Source organism: Lutra lutra, chromosome 3 (genome assembly GCF_902655055.1).
Source record: "Lutra lutra chromosome 3, mLutLut1.2, whole genome shotgun sequence".
Lineage (NCBI taxonomy): Eukaryota > Metazoa > Chordata > Mammalia > Carnivora > Mustelidae > Lutra > Lutra lutra.
The window spans coordinates 46,089,420-46,107,160 of record NC_062280.1 but is presented as its reverse complement, the minus strand read 5'-3'; the positions used below and the strand labels follow the sequence as shown (position 1 = coordinate 46,107,160).

Sequence of the window (17,741 nt, the reverse complement as noted above, 5' to 3'; positions counted from 1 at the left end):
ACTCCTGGCTGGTCTGGCCGCCAGCCCGTAAGGCCCGCCTCGCCCCAGCAGGGGCCGTTGGGCGCCACAGGGAGGCTGCCATCGTGTTTGTGTCTCAGGCTCTGTGGTGCTTTGTTGCTAAATATAACCCCTTCTTCGTGTTTCTGAAAACAGCCCATGTGTCTCTGAGGGTCTTGGGTGCAGACCTCCCACCTGGCAGAGGACAGCCACTGGGGCACAGAGCCCATTCTAGGTATAGGCTGTGTGCCCAGGGCTCTTGCCCTCCTTCATGTTCAGTTTCCAGACCCTTCTGGGTACCTGATGCCATGAGAAGGCAGAGCCTGAGAAGGGTCTTCCTGGCAGCACAATCCCGGCGTGTGTAGGGCCGGAAGAGGAGCATGGCCAGTACTGTGCCCAGGCCAGCAGTGCCCATGGCCCCTGTTCTCTGTTGTGCCGGGCTTGGGGTGCCTAGCTCCCAAGGGAGGTGGAGCAGAAGGGAACAAGGGGTTCAGGCCCTCCTTATGCATCCCCAAACATCCCATGCATCTCAGAAGCCTTTTCCAGAAGGTTCTCTTTGAATAGTCCCTGCTCAGTGTGGGACTGGGTGGGAAACAAGGTGAGGGTCACCAGCTGTTGTCCAGGGTACCAGGGGTGAGGGTTCTGCCTTTGTTCTTACTGTCCCCCTCACCACATACCCCCCTGTCACCTTTTAAACCAAGTGGGTGCTGGGGCCTTGTCTGAGGGTCTCAGTTCTGCCAATGGCTGGGCAGTGCTGGGGACCCTGCCCCGGTGGCCATCCCTGCTGTTGAGCAGGTGTCCGATGGCTTGTTTTAAATGAAGAACATCTTTCCCGACTTTGGTTTTGCATGAGGACGGAAGGCCTGGAGCCTTGACCGTGGTCAGGTCTCTGTGGTCTGGCGACTGAGGGACAGGCTACATGAAGGGCCCAGACATGTGTTCACCCAGGATCGCTCAGCCTGGGTGCAGGTTCAGCCGACTCAGTCACTGACTCTTCTTGGTCGCAGTCACTGACCTCTGACCTTGGCACAGCGGCCTCCATTTGACTGACCGTCGGCCCGAGAATCCCAGCAGGGGCTGAACATTTTCTGTGTTCAAAGTGTAGGAAGAGATGGGAAGTGCCAGGAAAACAGCAGAAATTGGGGATATCTTCAGAGACGAGACTTCTGGGGAAGAGCTAGGTATCCGTGAACCCAGATCCATCATCAGATTCTAGAAGCAGGACTGTTGGAGGCATTCTCTGAGATCCTGAATCATCAACTCATTATTTAAACGTGATGATTCCCTCATGTAGGCAGTCTAAAACAGCAAGGATAATTTCTGCTGTGGCACCGCACCTCTGAGTTTACCCACAGTTCTTCATCCTCTGACAGACAAGTAACCTGATCCTTCTCTGTTTGCCGCCTGCGTGGTCATCTTGAATGTCTTTGAGATTCATGGCCTGTGAGGGCAGTGACAGCTGTGTTCCCAAATGTGTTTAGGTAATGGGCTTCAGAAAAGTGTTTGCTAAGGATTTGTCTATACAGACTTAACTGGGCGTGTGCACTTATGTGTGCGTGTGAGTGCGTGTGTGTGTGTGTATAAATACATTTAAATTTGAAATGCAAGTTTCATCGGTCCATTTGTCTAGGAATGGCTAGAATTTAGGAACTAAATGAAACTAAGCTGCACATATGCAAATAATTTGAACATGATTGAAAACCAAACTGAGTTCTTATTTATCCTGCCTACAAATCTGGAAACTTGTAGAACTTATTTTGGCATTCTCTTTTGAAAATAATTCATGCAGAAATAGTGTTATATATGCAAAAATACAAAAAAGGGTAGAGAAAAGACCAGAAAGCCCTTTGCCCCTTTCTGGGCTCCAGCAGAGTGGCTTCCACAAGGAAGGGGCAGGAGTGGTCTATCCTGGTGTCAGCTCTGAGTGCTTGGGTCGGGGTGGGGAATGCCTGTAGCATGGCCTTTGGGGAGACCCAGACTCCCCAGTAAAGGGGGTGCAGACCCACAGTGCTCCCCTGAACCAGGCTCCACGAAACCATGCAGAAGGAGTGAGGAATGTTCCAGAAATTGTACCGAGGATAGAAGTTTGCCAAACGAAGTCCTTGTTTCAATTCCTGATACATCTGCCGCCTCTTGGAGAAACCTGTAGCCCACCAACGTGTGTGAACGATTACTGCGGGGTGACGATCCCTGCAGTTAGGGGACACAGCAGAACATGAGAAGAAAAAGTAAGCTCAACATGCCTATATCTGTGCCATACTAATTGATTTCTCATCTGTACTTAGAGAAACACTTACTGAGCCTTCGGCCGGCCAGGAGGTGCTAGACTCCTGAATGATCTGGGAATGGGTGCCATCCAGACTGCCTGCCCCTTGCCACTCGCCTTCAGCTGGGCCCTGCGGGTCACCATGAAGACCTTAGCCCCAAATCCTTTTCATTTTCTTTCTTTTCTTTGCTAGCTTTAGAAAACCCTAGGTAGAATCCTGTTTTTGGTTGAAAGTAGGCATTTGTACTGAATAGTTTGGGAAGCAGGTACCAGCAGCGTCTGCAGGCCCGAAGGGACAGCCCAGCCTTTGGGCTCCTGCCTCCTGGGGCCTCTTAGCAGAAAACAGTGTTGTTTATGGAGCCCAGCAAAGGGGAACATCGTCATCTGTGTACAACTTTCCCTCAGGCCTGGATCTCCTTTAAAACAGCATGTCTTTTGAAGGAGCAAGAAGTTTAAACAGACTTAAACAATTTGTTTCGCACATGGAGCTTTTAGGATGTTTTCTCGAATGCTCTATTATTCCAGCTGAGCTTCCCCAGGAGCCTTGCGAGCTCAGCTGGGCCTGCCGTGTGAGTCTGCTCTTCACTTTATTAATAGTGAAAGAGCACCAAGCCACCACCTGGCATCCTTCCCCACTCTCCGAGGTGTCAACTGGGCCCTCAGGGCAGGACAGAAGCCTTATTGCCTGCCTCCCCACCCCAGGCCGGGCCTGGCCACACCCACCCAGGGGTTCCTGGGCTCTGCCCTGCAGGTATCCTGCATTCATTTCATTGATGCATGAGGGACCAGATTCAGCACCTCCTCTGAGGTCAGCAGGCCTCTGTCCCTCAGGCCCTCTCATGGTGGAGCTGGATTGCCTGCCTGGGGGCTATGCTCAGTGAGGGGAGGGCCAGGGAGGGAGGGGCCCAGGAGGCCACTGGTTCCAGAGGCTGGGATCCTTAATAGATGCTCGATGGGGGCCCAAGGCTCAACATTGACAGGGACCCCGGGGGAAGGGGACCTTGGGCATCGAGCGGGTGCCAGAGTTCCGGACCAAAGGTCCTGGGCCTGAGCCTGCCCATGAGGCGTGGGTGCGCGCCGTCCCCTGCTGTCTGTGCAGAAAACACAGCTGCAGCAGCTTCTTTTTAAGAATGAGGAACGGGCCTCGGGTTGCTGGAGAGTGCAGTTAACAAATGAGCTGTTTCCACAAATGCCACGGATGGTGAGCAGGGCTGACTCGAACTCTTCCCTCAATGAGCTGATCAGTGAGGCAACAACTCAACTGGTCGGTTTCCTCAGCCAGGAGTCAAAAAACAGCACTGGAAATGTTATGAGGGTTTCAGGAGGAGAACAAAGCAAAACGGCTGCAGTGAGAGGATTCCCCGGGAGAGCAGTGGGGCCGTGCCCGTGGCCAGCGGCCACCTCTGTGCCAGCCGCTGGTCTCCACCCACTACCATAGGAGGTGTTTGGGGGGGAATGTTGCAAGAGGGTGAAACCGGCTGCCTTCATCGAAGACGGTGGTCTGGGTGAGGAGAGGAAGCGGAAGTTCACCCAGGCACTAGAGAAAGACAAAAATAAATACATTAGTGTAGATAGAAGCAAGAAGCAATTATTTCTAATTGTCAGGTTCTGGTGGTTTCCCTGGAGCCCCATCATTCGGGCCACCCTAGGCCTGCCCTTGCTCCTGCCGCTGACGAGGCCTAATGCCCACTCAAGACGACGGGGTGACCATCTCTCTGGCCCCTCTCTAACCGCCCCCCCCGCCAAAATCTTTCCCTCTTGGGAATACCAGTTCTCATGTTCCAGCATTCAGCAAGGACCCTGTGATGGGGTAGAATTCAACCTGTGAGCCGCTTTTGGGGAGGGGAAAAGGGGATTTGCTTTCTTAAGAGTGAACAACTGTCAGATGATTTCCTCCATGGACAGTTTTTCCCAAAGGGGGTACTCGTTTAAAATGCTCCATGTCCACAGGGCCCCTGCTATCCTCAGGCCAAGCAGAAGTAGAGGGGGTGCTGTTTTGCTGGGGGGCCTGGGGCCTGGGCTTGGGGGCTGGCCAGCAGTGCCCAGTGTCTTTGGGTTTCTTGGTTCCTTCCACTGCGCAGCTGGAAAAAGGAGGATACTGGAGATGTTTGGAGCCCCTGGGCAAAACCAGCATGTGGAGTCCCCTCCCACGAGGGAAGTGCTTCTTCCCAGGTCTGCTGGCATGTCTGTGAGCTGCCTCGAGGACAGCAGAGTTTCCCTCACACTTGGATTCTGCTCGGGGGTCTCCACGCTCTGCTCCCATCCCAGCAGGCCAAGGGGAACCTGTGTGATACCATGACCTTGTTGGGGCAACAGATGAATTTGCTGGCGTTGTACTAGGCCGCGAGCCGTGCCACTGCAGGTGTCTTCCGTTCGCTTTGCTGGGCTTCAGTTCAGGCCACTGATTGCCCTGAACCCTCTCTCCGTGACTGCAGAATTGTTCCAGGCTCTGTACGGTGACGACAAGCTTGTAAAGGGCTCATAACCATCTTATTTAATTTTTAAGAAGGAAAAGCTAGGTGTCTTCAGTCTGAGGCTTGACCTCTTTGATAGCAGTGGTGAGCTCATCTGCCTGGGGACCCAAACCATGTTGGGATGTTCTGCCAGCATCTGCAGTACCATGGTGACGTTGATGACATCTTTCTCGTATGTGTTTCCTGAAGAAGGAAGTTCACAGAGTATCAGCAGGATTCAGGAACGTGGGCCTGCATGGAGGGCCTCGCTTGGCCTTGTTCCGAGTTGTCCAAGACTTGTGGTTACTCTCTGAGCCGATGGGGGACGGTTATGCTTGGGCCAGACAGGCAGGAGGAACATTCCACAGGAGTGAGAAACTCACGAGCTCTAAAAATACACCACAAAACCTGTTAGCATTTCTGATAGGGACTGGGAGAGGAGGCCGACTTTCCAGAGCCAGGAGTGGGGGAGGACGCGCTCCCTCTGCAGACGGCGCCTCCGGCTGGTAGGTGGAGAAGGTGGGAGACAGACCCTCTCCTGGGGGAGCTGTTGGGCCCTTTGCCTGCAGGGGCTCATGTGGGAAGGCCCTGTTCTCTGTGGAGCCTGAAGGAGGAAACGGAGGAGCAGATGTGGGGAACTGCCTTCACCACTGGGGTGGGAGGGACACAGAGGAGGGTCAGACCCCGCCTGTCTGAGGGGAGAGAGCAGCTCGGAGGTCAGAACGCTTGCCCCAGGGTGGGTGTTCACGGTGCTGTGAGGACTGGCTCCCCTACCTTCCTTCTGGGGCCACGTGGGTTTACACAGATAGACTGCGCAACATGAGTCACGGGCTTTTTGCTTCTCCTCTTCCCTCCAAGCGACGTGCGATCATGGAAAAGGAGAAAGCAAGACGAGAGGAGTCTGGAAAAAGTCCGTAAGAACTGGTGAGGGGAAAGCTGGGCGTTTTCACAGCTGCCCAGGCATCGAGGGGAGTGGACTGTGTGCTCGTCCCACTTGTGTGTTTGTGTTCCCGCTCGGCCCGGCTTCACCCACGTTCGTAGAACAGAGGCCGCTGCAGCTGGGAGCAGAGGAAAAGACACCACGACACAAAGATGGCTTTGTGAATGGGGACTGCTCAGTCCTTTAATCCAGAGCTTCCCGCGACAGTGGAAGTGGCCCGCAGCTACTGTGCCAGATACTGTTGCCACTAGCCTTGTGTGGCAATCAAGCACTCAGACGGGGCCAGTGCGACTGGGGACTAGAACTTCACATTTAATTTAATTTGAATTCATTTTAATTTTAAGTAGCCACCTGTGGCTAGTGGTCACTTAACAGAGGAAGGCTCTAGAAGGAGGACTTGAGGATCTGTCCTCTGTTCAGTTACTTGAAAATAGAAGGCTTAATCCTTTTGAATTTCCTGGTTGGATTAAAAAAGAGGCTTGCTTGTGTTGGGAATATTTTAACAGTGAGTGGCCTGGGTGGTGTCGGCACAGTGCTGAATTTATGGTCCTTCTCAAGGCTGTTGGGAAGATGGCACGAGAGGAAGCCTGTGTTGCAGACGTGCACACCGGTGGTTCCAGGCGTGGGTTCATCTGGTCACAAGGAACAGACATTTCCTCAGTGGTGGGGAAAAGGGTGTCCATTGAGGGAATTTAGGAGAAGTTCTTTAGAATATAATAGAGGAAGTCTTCTGGCATTATTGCCCCCTTCCCCCCTTCCCTCCCTCCTTTCCCTTGCCCCTCCCCCTTCCCCACCCCTGCGCCTTCCCATCTGCTCTGTCCTCAGCTGTGTCCCTGCACTGGTCTGGCTTGTCTGCTGTGTCCCTCTCATGTTACACACTACAGGAGCAGCCAGCTCGAGCAGGGCGGGGCAGCAGGACACCCTGGCAAACGGACATCCACATGGACTTTACACAGTCTAGGGTCTGTAAAGTCACTGGGAGCCAACCAGTGTAGACAGACCTCGCTGCGTGATGCCGCCCTTGACCCTTCTTCTCACTCAGGAAGTCCTCTCGTTGATGTGTGCACTTCGGAATGGTCCCGGCCCAGTGAGTGTGTGGGCACTCTCCTGTTGAGTATCAGGTGACTGTGTGTGGCGAGCTTGTCCTCGCCCTGCGTGTGCAGGGCGGCCCTCCAGAGTGTACTCCCCTCTGCTTGCTTGTATGCCCTGAGGGGGAGCCAGAGCTGTGCAGGGTGTCTGGGGTGGGGTGGGTCTTCCGCTGGCCTTGGCCTGTGCTGGGCCCCATCTAAAATAGCCTGGAGGGGCCGCTATCTCTGTGCTGGGCAAAGAAAAAGTTTGATCATCGCTGCATTGACTTTTGGGGACTGTTCATGATGACAGGCGCCCCCCCCCCCACCCCATTTTGTAAATATTTGACACAGAAGGGGTGTTTCCTGGCGCAGTATCTTGTTTGAGGAAATAATATTATCCGTCGTGTGATGCAGTTAAGTCTCCGAGAGGTTCTGAGTTATTGGATGGAAAGGATTCTACTGGGGAGATGCCACATCCAGGCCCGGGAGGTGACCTGTGAGGCTTTCGGTCCTGGCAGGTTCTCTCAAAGAGCGCTTGAACCCTGGTCTCGGGGCTTTATAAAATGCGGCTGGTGTTTCTGTGCATGGTGCTCATGTGTGCTGCTTGTTGGGGTTGGGATAAAGCAGGACTGGAACGAGGACGGTGGACGGGACTGAAGGCCCCCAAGGGTCATGGTGCAGATAAATGAGCGTCTCAGCACCCGGGACTCTTGCAAGTGGCTGGGCTGAACAAGGGTTGTGATGGAGAGGTGGCGGGGCCCAGGAGATCTGTGGTGTGTTCCTTCTTGCCCCTGAGATGCCCCAGTGTCGCCCCCTGGGTGAAGGGCTGCTGTGGTTATGGGTCCCTGCCACAAGTCAGGTTCTGGAAGCATCTTCTGTTCCTGGTGATGCTCGGGGGTGTGCCAGCCTCTGAGAGGTCACAGCTTGTCCAGGGGACCAGCCAGATCCGCCAGGGAGCCCAGGTTGGATCCCGGGTTTGTCTGCTTCCAGAGGGCCTAGATATTCCCCTGCTGGGCGCTGAGCCCACTGTCTGCTGCAACTTTTGGGCAGGAGGATTCTGTAGTTCGGTGATTTGGGTTTCTGTTTTAGGCCATTGATTGTTTCATGGTGTGACTGGATTGTGTGCACGTTCACCCATTAGGGTTTCCTCAAGCTGATTGACCCATGGCACGGGGTTTCTCCCACATTTTACGTAACCACTGCCGCTTCCTGGTCCCCTGTCACCCACGTCGGTGACAGCGATGCTGGGGACGGGTACACGCACAACAGCAGCACCCTGAGGGGAGGGATCTGGGCAGCTGTGTAACAACAGATCGCTGCTTCTCTGTTGGAGGAACACCGCTGACCTTCGTGTTGTGAAAATCGGCTGTCCCTCACCAGGTCTCCGTTTTCTCCAGGGTTCCAGAGTGGTGACCACAGTCTTCATAGGAGTCTCCTCTTGTTTTTGGGTCTCTGGCTGGTGTAGCCTGAGCAGGCCGGGCCCCAGCCTGTCTGGTGGGCCTCAAGCAGTCCTGAGCTGGGTCTCCTGAGCAGTCCTGAGCTTCAGTCACCAGTGCCTCAGTGCCTCGGTGGGGTTGTGCAGGGCAGATATGCCTGCTGGCTGGGTAGCCTGGCGCCTGGGAGCGTCGTCAGCGCGTGGCAGAGGGGGCCGACTGTGAGCGGACTCTTGAGCGAGGGGCCTTCTCACACAAGTGGGTCCTCTCGGTAGGTTTCTTGGGCAGGTGGGCGAGCGGCAGCAGCATGAGGTGACCGCTGTCTCCTGGACACTCCGACGGACCGGAGTGTCTGGGCCTGCGTCCCAGAGCCCTTTCCATTCAGTTCCAGGCCGTGAGGCCGGTGTCAGAACTGATTGCAGCAGTGACCTGAGTGCAATCCCAAGATGGAGAGTTCCATGTCCATTGTGATCCTGCCATGCCCCAAACTGCAGAAGCGGGTGCTGGGTGCTGGGTGTAGGGAGGGGGCCCCGGCCAGACAAGCTCCACTGCCAGCTGTAGCTGCTGCTTACCAGCTTGACTTGGGATTGTGTCCTTGACCTCCCCGTGGCTGTCCTGGCTCTTTGTAAAGTGGATTGTGGAGCCAGCGACTTTGCAGGGTGTCTGTGAAGAGCAGGCATGGGAAGACCCCGGGCAGGCTGGCCAAGTGCATGCTGGCATGGCCCCGCTCTGCAGGCCGGGCTGCCCCGCCTCTGCTCCTCCTCCCCATGCGGTGCGGTTCCTGCTCATGTGCAGAGGGTGCATCCGCCTCTCGCTGTCACATGGGCCCGTAGAGGAGATGAGGGGAGGGTGGGGTTCGCGACAAACAGTTGTGGGTGGGCAGGGGCCCGCTTCAAGAGCAGCTCCCACAGTCCCGGGCTCGCGGCGGGGCGGCCTGCGTTGCCACCAGACGTCTTGTTGGAAGCGACTACTGTTCCACGACGTGGCCATGTCATGATCTTAACTCTAGGGAGAATGTAGGAACTTTAAACAAAAATGTGAATTAAGAGAGAACTGGGGGCAAGTCCTAGACCGATTCAACTAGTCTGCGGGCTGCAGAGAGCGCCTGGAAGGGGGCGGTGGTTGCTGATGAAAATGCCAGTGATGTCGATAGGTCCTGTGACTTCTGTTTTCATGTGTGTGTACACGTGTGTGTACATGTGCGTGTTACTTTTAAATACATGGGGAAGAGCTTTTTGCTCCTGCTCCTCCTGGGAAGCTCCAGAGAGAGCGTCCTGGGCAGGTATATGTGGCAAGGCCTGGCCTCACCGCTGTGGTGCCCTGTCCCCCGGCCCTCTGACCCCTGTGCCCACAGCTCCTGAGCTGGACGTGAGTCTGCAGAGCAGAGAGCGGGACCGATGGACTGTCCCCCAGTGGCAGCATGGGCACCACAACGAGGGTTGCCTTGTCTAGTGAGCAGAGCTGCTGCTGCCTCTGAAGGGTGACGGTGACCCCACAGACTGGTGGTGAGCCAGCCGGCCACCTGCGTGCAGCTCCTGCCTCTGCTCTTCACTGGTGTGGATGTACAGACTGCTTTTCTGTTGTGCTTTGTTTCAAAGTTGGCTCTTGGCTCTGTCCCCTCGGTCACCTGCTTAGAGGCTTCCAATGAAGAAGCAAATGAGAACAGCTTCTTGACCATTGTGTGGCTACCGGAGGCAACAATAGAATTGCCTGTGGATTGGACTTGTCGGTGGGTGACGTCCATTTCCCCCAGGAGGCTGAGCAGTGTGGGGCTCCCCTGGGCAGTGTGGGCCCACCGGGCAGTGTGAGCCCCCTGGACAGTGTGGGGCTCCCTCTAGGTGGTATGAGAGGTATGAGCCCCTCTAGGGGCTCTCTTGGACAGTGTAGGCTCCCCCCAGGGCAGTGTGGGCTACCCTCGGGCTATGTGGAGCCTCCCAGGGCAGCGTGGGCTCCCTTGGACAGTGCGGGGGCCCCCCTGGGCAGTGTGAGCCCCCCAGGCAGTGTGTGGGGCTCCCTCTGGGAAGTGTGGGATCCCCTCTAGGTGGTATGGGGCTCCCTTGGACAGTGTGGGGTCCCCCAAGGAAGTGTGGGTCACCCCTGGGCAGTGTGAGCTCCCCCAGGGCAGTGTGGGGCTCCTTTGGACAGTGTGGGGCTCCCTGTGGGCTGTGTGGGCCACCCCCAGGCAGTGTGAGCCCCCCTGCCTCCACCACCCGGGGGCAGTGTGGCCTTGGCGGCTGTGTTAGTCTCCGGGGCAGGTGTGCTGTGCGGCCCGGGGCCTGGCCAGGATTGGCAGGCAGAGGCAGGGGCACAGGAGCAACCCTCTCCTGAGGAAAACCTGACATCACGAGAGAGAAGACACCATGGAGTCCTCCAGGGCTGGCCCTGAGCTCTGGGTCACCTGTGCACCTGTGAACCAGGTAGCGCTGTGGCTTATGGGGTGTGTGGGGGGGTCAGTGGCCCCCCAGGGAGAGTGGGACAGTGGGCTTGCACCCTCCGAGCATTCACAGAGCTGCAGTGCCCCCTCGTCCCCCATTTTGGAGATCTGGATAGTCACCTACCTACTCGTGGAAATTTCGAGGGTACACCCACACCCTGGTCACTCACCCTGCACCTGCTTCCAGCAGAGCTGACACAGAGCCTCTTGGTCAGGCCCCCAAGGTGGAGAGGGGTTCCAGGCCCAGACAGCCCCTCATGCCCCCATCCTGGCTTCCAAGGGACCTCACTGTGTCCCTGTTAGGGACAGGGGGCAGGGCGGGGGGCAGCCCAGTCTTTACATTAAGTAGCATAAAGATAATTCTTTTTTTAAATATAAAAATACACAGAAATGGAAGTTTTGTTATTTTTTTCTTGTGCCCCAGGGAACATCTTTTGGAAGCCATCTAGATCACTGTTCCGTTTCTTTGGCAAGAATAATCAAATACTGAATGTCAAGGGAAATGAGAGCAAATAGTTCCAAGATCCTCTGATGTAGACAGGCCTGGGGAGCAGTGAGTGTCTCTGAGTGTATCTGCTGCAAGAATCTTCTGGGCTCAGGGAGACAAACTCTGATTCCTGTGCCTCACCCTCGCCCCCACCTGCGACCCCAGGAAGCCCCAGGCGCATCGGGAAGTACCCCGGAGCTTTGTTACTTAAGGACTGTGTTCACAGAAGAGCCAGAACTGATCAGGGAAATGCTAAGTCGTGCAACAGGACTCCTGAGGCTGCTTCTAAATGCCAGCCAGTATCGGGACCCTGATCCCAGGAAGCCCTGATAGGCTCTGAGGCTGCGGGAAATGTCGTGACCTTTACAATCTGAGTGTCCGCGCTCAGAGAGACAGTGCCCACTGAAAGAAGGAAAAACAGCTGGAGCCCAAGGGCGGGGGCTCTGATCTGCCGGGCAGGGACCCTGGCCCAGGTGGTAATGAGACCCCTCCAGGGGATGGCCCCAAGGCATGTCCCCAAGGCATGCATGCGGCCAAGTCTGCAGGTGCATGTGCCGCTGTGAGCGTGACGTGAGTCCGAGTTGCGCTCTGCACACTTTTACAAGCTCCAGGACAGCTGCTGGTGTCTGTCTGCTTACAGTCGTGCCTGGGTGCTATCCTCCCCTGCCCCGGGACCTTGAACCATATCATAGCCTCTGTGCCTCAGTGTCCCCACCTGCAGAATGGGGACATTGAGGGTGCTGGCATTCCCAGCTCTCTCTGTGTGATGATCGGGTTGGTTGCTGACTGCTGTCAGGGCCTGGATCGGGGGGGAAGGCGGGGAGGTGGCATGTCAGGAGCCACTGCCAGCCAGGTGTCCGTTTGTCCCCAAGCTGGGAAACCTAGAGGAAGGATGGCTTAAGTCACTGGCTTGTTGCTTCCTAGGACGCTCCTCACTGGTTTAGTAAGGAGGAGGCCAGGGAAGAGGCCTCTGGCCATCTTTGTGCTCTCTGCACACAGAAGATCATTGGCAGTGACTTTGTTGTTCTGTCGATTTTGGTGAGGATGTTTTATTTAAGAAATAAGATGACATTCAGTCGGAGCAGTAAACCAGACACAAAAGAAGAGCTTTCAGGAGGTACAAGCATGGAGGCAAGAGGACAGGAGCCTTCTCTTGGAACAGGCAGTGATGCTTTGCTTTTTTCCTTTTTAATCATCGAAGTAGAAACTTTGTTTTGGGAAAGTCTTAGAAGAATAAGTATATTTGAAGGTGGGGAAAAACCCTCCCGATCCTCCTCTAATCCCGTCACTGTAGGTCATGGCTGTGACCACGTGTGTGGGTTTCTGTCCTGTCCCTTTCCTGGTGTTCTTTTGTGTCTTGTTGCTTTCTCCATTACTGGGTTCTTGATGAATATGAGATTTTGCTGTTTTGCATTTTACACTTACGTTTTAGTATAACCATCCTTCCACATTGTACGAAGACCCTTAGCGGACGGCTGGTGGCTGTGAAAGTTGGATTGGACAGGTGCTTTCCCACCAGAGACCTGACTGCTCCTGCTGTTGGACAGACAGAGGCTTTGAGGCTCTTGGTTGATGATGCCCATCTCTTGAGGAAGAACAGGAGCCTAGCTTTTCTCACTCTTTGCCCAGTGTTAACCATCCTGTGCTCACAGTGTCCCCAAGGGAGATACCGAGGGCCTGAAGGCAGAGCAGGCTGCCTTGGAGGTCTTCCGAGCTCACCCCGGCCTCTCCTGCCCGTGCTCCCGGGCAGGCTTGCCCTGTGCTCCCTCTTCTGTGTCCAGCCCTGCTCTCGTGCCTGAGCCTTGCCCCCAATGGACTTTGGGGTTTCTGTGCATGCTTCTTTCTGTCCCTACTGACTGCCACTCTTCTTCCCTCCTGGGAAAGTATGCTCTCACGCACCCAGAACCCCGGGCCAGCCAGGACTCCTCTTTTTCTTCACACTCAGTGTTACATGAATTTTCTGCATGCATTTGTTCCTTCTCCTAAACATCTCTTTCACCTCTCCCGTTTTCTGTCCCCATTGCCACCGCCGTCTCTCTCGTGGAATCCAAGTGCACTCTGGACATCCCATCAGCCTATCCCATGGCTCCCAGAGAATCCGTCTAAGATGTGGGTCCATTGAGGGGCTCCCGTCTGTCCCTGGGAGCAAGAACATGCTCTGTGACTCAGCTACCCTCACAGCCCCAGGGCCTCCCTCACCTTCCCTCTGGGCATATGTGTGGGTGGTGTGGTCCCCATCTGAGTCCCGCGGTAACGGAGCACAAGCAGGGGCTTAGACGCCCTCCTGCTTTGCCAGAGGTGGAGGATAGGGCTGGAGGAGAGAAAGAGGCATGACTCCCATGGTCCTGCTCTTCCTGGAAATGTCTTCAGTTAAATTTATTTTCTGTTTCTTACTGCAAGTGGATGACATGAAGCCTCCTGTTGTTTTTAGTGTGCTGGGGCCCTCAGCAGCCCCTTGCCATTGAGTGTTTGCCCACTGAAGTCTTCTGAGGAAGAATAGAGCCAGTTTCCGGCCTCCGGGGTATTGAGGCCATCCCTTAGACATGCTGGGACACACCTAAGCTATGTGTCTGGACGGGCAGGTTGGTGTCCCCATGCAGGGTGTGGATGGGCTTGAACTGAAGGGAGTGGAGGGAGGACAGTGGTGAGGGTGTGTCCAGTGGCGCCCTGTGCATGGCTGGGCCTCTTCAGGAGGAGGGGCACGGTGGTGACCCCAGGCTCCTGCATGGGCTGGTCTCTTGACTCTTGACACAGCCCCTTGGGCTGGTCATCCTGGGTCTCTGCCCTCATCAGGCCCCACCCCTGCCTGTCAGTCTAACCCCCTTTGACCACGGAGGGTCTGGCCGCCCTGCTTTAGTGACTTGCCAAAAGACCCTCACATCGGAGCCCCCACCTGGCCCCACATTTCTGCCACATCTTGGAGGTTGGGGACCTTGCCTCTCACCACCTACCCCCTGCCATGGGAGCTGCCTTCAGGGGTTCACATCTACTGAGAAAGTGCTGGGGAGACACTACTGAAATGGGGTTTTTTAGAACCCCGGGTCTTGCAAAGTGTTTACAAATTAACCAAAAAGCTGGGTGGGCAAAGGCAGGCCCTGAGGGCTAAGAACCAGGGGAGCTCATTGTAAAAGAGGCTTTTCCAGTCTGTTGTTTCAGGGAGCTCATAGCCTGTGGAGCTGCTGGTCCCCTCAAGTTCAGTCCTGGGCAAGGGTAGTTCTGACGGTAGACTGAGCCTTTTCCGGTGCTGACTGGTGGTGGCCCCGGGGCCAATATTTCCTGGAAACGGGACCCTGGGCCACCAGGGCGCTGTTGCCGGCCCCAGTCCTCAACCTGTAGGCCAGGTGGGTAGTTCCGTTTCCTTTCTAGAAGGATGTGCAGGTTTATTTTAAATTTAAAAAATGAAAAATGTATCTGATAGACTTTCCTATTTATTGTTTAGATGGTAACTAAAGTTGAAAATGTTATTTTCCTGCCTGAACAGGGCTGTGCTTTGAGTGCTAATGGGCTGGATTGAAAGGAGACTATCCACTCAGAAATCCCCATTAAACAGTTTCCTTGGCTCCTGAGAGTTTGCCTCCATCCCACCCCTGTTCCAGAGGAAGAAAAAAAAGAATCAGTAGCCCCCACTCCCCCCACACACATAGCGGTACCTCCCACTGGGGGATGTTCCTGAACTGCACGCACTATTTGACCTGACCCACTATGTTGGCGTAATGTTCAGGTGGCTCTGCAGGGACCGAAGGGACGCATTGTCAGTCCCAGCGGTCTGTGTTCTTCTGACCCTGCCCAGCGCCAAGGCTGCTCTGGTTTCGCACTGGGGCAGCTCGGTGCCCGCCAGCCCCTCGGATTCCTTGGCTCGGAGCTCGGCCCGATGGGTGTTTACCCTGCCATTCTCATCGCAGACTCTCTCAAAGGTCTTTGCGTCACACCTCGAACAAACAACAAATGCTGGAAGGGTTTGTTTTCTCACCGCGGAGAGCAGCCAGAGCACTTTGTTTACTTGGAGGCCTGGCCTGGGGTGTGGGTGGGGGGGCTCTGGGCCTCCCTGGAACCGCGTGTCTGGAGGCGGGGGTGGGGGCAATGTGGCAGGTGTTCCTGGGGAGGCTGCCGCTGCTGGGGCTCCTGGACACCAGCGCTCTGCCTCCGAGGCCACTGCAGGTCACCCTGAGTCCAGCGGCCCCCCCTCCTGCCCTCCAGCCCAGGGACCCTCAGGGAGGCCGAAGACAAAGGACTGGGCAGCCTCTGTGGGTTCTGTTTTCATGCAGATGCAGCCAGCCACTTCCGGGGGCCCTGCCAGCCCTGCCAACCCGAGTTCCCCTGTACCAGGCTCTCTGGACTTGGGCCCTTTTTCTAGAAGGTGCTGGTGGACATTTGAAATCTTCTCACGATATTTAAAATATGTGGCCTTGGAAGAGCAACACAAAAAGCACCCACATAGACGTTTCCAGGGCTGCACCCCCCACCTGCCAGCCGTGCTGCGAAGTAGAAATTAACCTAAATTAGGAAGATAATTGTCCCCGTGTTAATTGTAGGTTGTCCTTTGGAGCTGTTTGCATTTGCGAGGCCTCAGCAGCCAGCTGGCTCCGGGCCCGACCGGGCCTTCCTGCCCCTCGGCACCCCTTACAGCCACAGTGCCAGAAAGGAGCCCTTTCTTGGGGTGTCCTCTCTCTCCACAGTCTCGAGGGGACATTCTTCTGCGGTCTCCATGTCAGCTGCGTGCCCCCCAGACTCCCATCCCCACCCCAGGATGTCCCTCCTAGAGGGCTGCGAGGCTCTTTCTGCACACAGGCAATGCACACAGACTCCTGGCTGTTTCCAGCGTGCGTGCCTGGTGTCACAGCTGTCCTGGCTGGTGGCGCTATCACACTTGGCTCTGGGGGCCGGCACCGGCACCGGCAAGCCAGTAGCCTTGACCTCGCACCTCTCCCTGCCATGGTTTAGGGTCCTCCTGTCGCCCCCTGGCACTCTGTGTAGGCTTCACACTAAGAATCCTGTGGGCCCTAGCAATGGTTCTGTGAGGGGTTTCCCACTTGGAAGCGCCCAGGTGAATCGCGGGCCATCCTGTTGTCGCGCACACTGCCGAGGGGAGGCAGGGGACCCTCTGAGCTGCTTGTTTCGTCTTTTGATTGGTTTTCTTGTTGCCTGGCTCACTTGCTCTGTCAGTCATGACCGGATAACACACTGAAGTAAAAATCTCAGTCCCTGCCCTCCCCAGGTGATGAGTAAGTGTTGAACAAAGGGTGTAAATGCCCCCCTTTCTCCCCAGTGGCCTGTAGGTAGTGTGGCAGCAGGGTGTCATGTGTGTGTGCAGTGTGTGTGATGTATGTGTGATGTGTGTGGTGTGGTACACATGCAGTGTGTGCGATGTGATACACTCATGCACACACGATGTGTGACACGCGTGACACGTGACACTCATGACGTGATATGTGAGGCAGGCGCGTGTCACACGATGTGGGACATACATCTGTGGTACGTGATGCATGTGATGCGTGTGACACATGTGACACATGATACACATGTTACGCGATGTGTGTGACATGTGACAGATGTGACATGTGCAACACACGTGACACGTGATATGTGAGGTACGTGACACGATGTGTGGTACACATGTGTGCAATACGTGATGCGTGTGACACAGTGCGGAACGTGTAGTACACACAATACATGATGCGTGTGGCAGTGTGATGAATGTATGTGTGACATGTGATACTTGTGTATGCGATGTGTGTGGCATATGTGACACATGTGTGATGTGGGATACATGTGACACATGCATGATACGGGTGCTCTGTGTGTGGGGTGTGTGGTGCGCGGGGTCTGTGGGGTGTGTAGGCAGGCAGACCTGCATAGCTGCAGCTTGCTGTCTCTTGCTCTTAAGAGTGATCCTCCAAATCTTTGGTCCCTCCAAACTCCCTCTCAGAGACACTGAAGGCTCCCAAGGTTGTCAGTTTTACCACCCATCTGCCTTTCACAAGTGCCGAAGTGCCCTTCAACAATGGTAAGTGGGCTGCTCATTGCTGTTGTGTGTCCTGGATCACCCCTGCGGGGCATCCCCATGACAGGGGCTCTGTGTCCCGCATCACCACAGCTGGGCATCCCTGGGACGGGGCTCCATGTCTTCTGTGTCCTGTATCACCATGGTGAGGCGTCCCTGGGATGGGGGCTCTGTGCACCACCGCAGTGGGGCGTCCCTGGGATGGGGGCTCCATGTCTTCCATGTCCTGCATCACCGCGGTGGGGCGTCCCTGAGACAGGGGCTCTGTGTCCTACATGTCCTCCATTATTGCAGTGGGGTGTCTCCAGGATGGGGGTCTGTGCATCACCACAGCGGGGCGTCCCCAGGATGGAGGCTTTGTGTCTCGCACTATGCCTGGGCATCCCCAGGAAGGGGGCTCCGTGTCTTCCGTGTCCCATATAACTGCAGTGGGGTGTCCCCAGGATGGGGGCTCTGTGTCCTGCATCACCGCAGTGGGGCGTCCCCAAGACAGGCTCCGTGTCCTCCATGCCCCTCATCACTGCAGCGGGGCATCCCCGGGACGGGGACTTCCTGCCCTCCGTGTCCTGCATCACTGCGGCTCGATGTCTCCATAGTCAGACATTACAGTGGAGAAAGAATTAATTCAGAAGATTGGGAACGAACTCAGAAGATGGAGTA

General features: G+C 55.7%; 1 protein-coding gene across 3 annotated transcripts in view; it reads left to right on the top strand.

Annotated features, from left to right (window-relative positions):
* Positions 1 to 17,741, top strand: part of HDAC4 (histone deacetylase 4) — a 284,239-nt gene that overhangs the window by 72,962 nt on the left and 193,536 nt on the right. The window contains exon 1 of one of the 3 annotated variants that reach the window (XM_047721545.1): positions 5,167 to 5,222. The exons of the other annotated variants lie outside the window; for them this stretch is intronic. The gene's annotated coding sequence lies outside the window, so the exon portion shown is untranslated. Of the gene's footprint in view, positions 1 to 5,166; positions 5,223 to 17,741 lie in introns of those variants that run through there. 3 annotated transcript variants of the gene reach the window in all.